The 2,343-nt window shown below is 58.0% G+C and overlaps 1 non-coding gene across 1 annotated transcript in view; it reads left to right on the forward strand.

Annotated features, from left to right (window-relative positions):
- The first annotated feature begins 1,882 nt into the window (after positions 1–1,882).
- Positions 1,883–2,343, forward strand: part of LOC124559746 — a 1,910-nt gene continuing 1,449 nt past the window's right edge. The window contains exon 1 of the ribosomal RNA XR_006968903.1: positions 1,883–2,343. This exon is cut by the window's right edge and continues 1,449 nt beyond it. This is a non-coding gene — a ribosomal RNA (small subunit ribosomal RNA).

Consider the following 2,343-nt stretch of genomic DNA (forward strand, 5'->3'; position numbering starts at 1 on the left):
TGCCCCTTAACGTAACCCAACACACGTTGGGCCTTAACCCAACACACGTTGGGCCTTAACCCAACACACGTTGGGCCGTAACCCAACACACGTTGGGCCTTAACCCAACACACGTTGGGCCTTAACCCAACACACGTTGGGCCTTAACCCAACACACGTTGGGCCTTAACCTGCTCTGTAATTGTCATACGACGCGTTAAATTAGTGTAGTGTTGCCTAACTGCAACCCCCGCAATATAGTTTGCTACTCGCACTGCCCGGTCCCCAGTGTATCGCTTCATGTTAAACACCTTGCAGCTATACACTGTAATGTGGATGGCAGCAGGACGTACATGCTCAATGCCCTTTGCAGTTGTTCATTGGCATTTGCAGTTGTTCATTGGCATTCGCATGGCGAAGCACTTAGCCTACGCTGTGGTACGGCCTGTGTCAACTGTCCGCTGATGTTGTACGTCCAAATCACACACTGTACTGCACATTGGTCCTCATGTACTGAATGATACATCGTGGTACATGTGACCGTACAACGACTGCGCCAACAACGGCGAACCATGCGGTCCAAATGTTGTGCACTCAGCTACGTGTCGTCTCCCTATAAGAGCTGGATTGCAGTGTGGTATGCCCTGGATGGCGATCAGCATGAGCCGTCTGTTGATGTAGTGGCGCGTGTTGTCAGACGTAGTCGTCTCTTCTCACACACCGTGATAGCACGGTGCACTGCGTTCCACATCTGCGACATGCGACAGAGGCCGGTTGACAGTCGTTCGCGCAATGGACATCGCATACGTACGGGGGCCACCTTCCACGTGTTCGCTAAGCGTGGACATGTTGTTGCGTGTATGTGGGCAGACAGTGTGTCGTGACACCTGACACAGGCATGCAACAATCGTTGAATTTGCAAATGGCGATGGACGCCTACGTTTGCTGGTGACGTTACGCAAATGAACAACTGGTAAACCGTTGTGGTGCGGTTGTTCTCGCTAGGGGTGAATCAGTGATGGCGACGATCGGTTGAGCTACCAACCGGTTGTTGCAGCGATACCCACCATGCCCACGAACGTGAATGGCATGTGGGTGTGAAGCGATACGCGGCGGTGGCTGGGTGGGACCGTCCCCGGCCGGTGAGGGGGGGCCTCCCGGCGTGTTGGCCGTGCGGTGCGTGGGCGCACGCGCTACAGCCGGCTGGTGGGGGCGGCCAGTGGCAGGCGCGCCGGCCGACGGAGGCGGCAGGCGGCGCAGCTGCGCGCCGGCGCACCCTGCACGCGGCGCCGTGCGGCCAAAGTAGGTCCTCGCGGGCCCGGTGCGAAGCGCGGTGGACATCTGCAGTGTGCTGGTCCGATTGAGGACTGTGTGCGCTGAGGATGCGCCGCCGCCCGGCGCTCGGCGCCGCGACGCCGTCTGCTGCTCGGTCGCCTCTGCGGTTCTCGCAGGTGGTTTGTATCGCAGCTGTGCGGACGTGTTGGCGCGTGCGCTGTGCTGGGAGAGTTCGCTTCGGCACCCAAGTGGGGCTTTTGTCCTTCTGTGGCGCTGGCGTTGGAGCTGCCGGTCACCGTAGGTGGCGCGTGTTGTCTCCCGCCGGCAATGCCACGACAGCACGCTCCCGGGCCTCTGTCGGCAGCGGCAAGCTCAGTTGGGAGCACGGGTGGTCGCACCTAAAGCGTCTACTCGCCAAACTCCGGGCGATTGCGCCTCTCTCGAACCCGACCAAGTACTTAGGACGGCGCTGCGCGCCGCCGGGACCTGAGAGGGTTTCGAGGTGTATGGTGCAGGGGAGCTCAGCCTCCTCCTGTTTGCAGAATAATTGAGCGGACGCTTGCGTGTTCGCGCGGGCCCCCGGGACACACTCCCGGGCGGCCGGCTGCTCAGCTCTAGTTGACGCAGCTCCCTGGTTGATCCTGCCAGTAGTCATATGCTTGTCTCAAAGATTAAGCCATGCATGTCTCAGTACAAGCCGCATTAAGGTGAAACCGCGAATGGCTCATTAAATCAGTTATGGTTCCTTAGATCGTACCCACGTTACTTGGATAACTGTGGTAATTCTAGAGCTAATACATGCAAACAGAGTCCCGACCAGAGATGGAAGGGACGCTTTTATTAGATCAAAACCAATCGGTCGGCTCGTCCGGTCCGTTTGCCTTGGTGACTCTGAATAACTTTGGGCTGATCGCACGGTCCTCGTACCGGCGACGCATCTTTCAAATGTCTGCCTTATCAACTGTCGATGGTAGGTTCTGCGCCTACCATGGTTGTAACGGGTAACGGGGAATCAGGGTTCGATTCCGGAGAGGGAGCCTGAGAAACGGCTACCACATCCAAGGAAGGCAGCAGGCGCGCAAATTACCC

This window comes from Schistocerca americana, unplaced genomic scaffold, assembly GCF_021461395.2.
Source record: "Schistocerca americana isolate TAMUIC-IGC-003095 unplaced genomic scaffold, iqSchAmer2.1 HiC_scaffold_1050, whole genome shotgun sequence".
Classification (NCBI taxonomy): domain Eukaryota; kingdom Metazoa; phylum Arthropoda; class Insecta; order Orthoptera; family Acrididae; genus Schistocerca; species Schistocerca americana.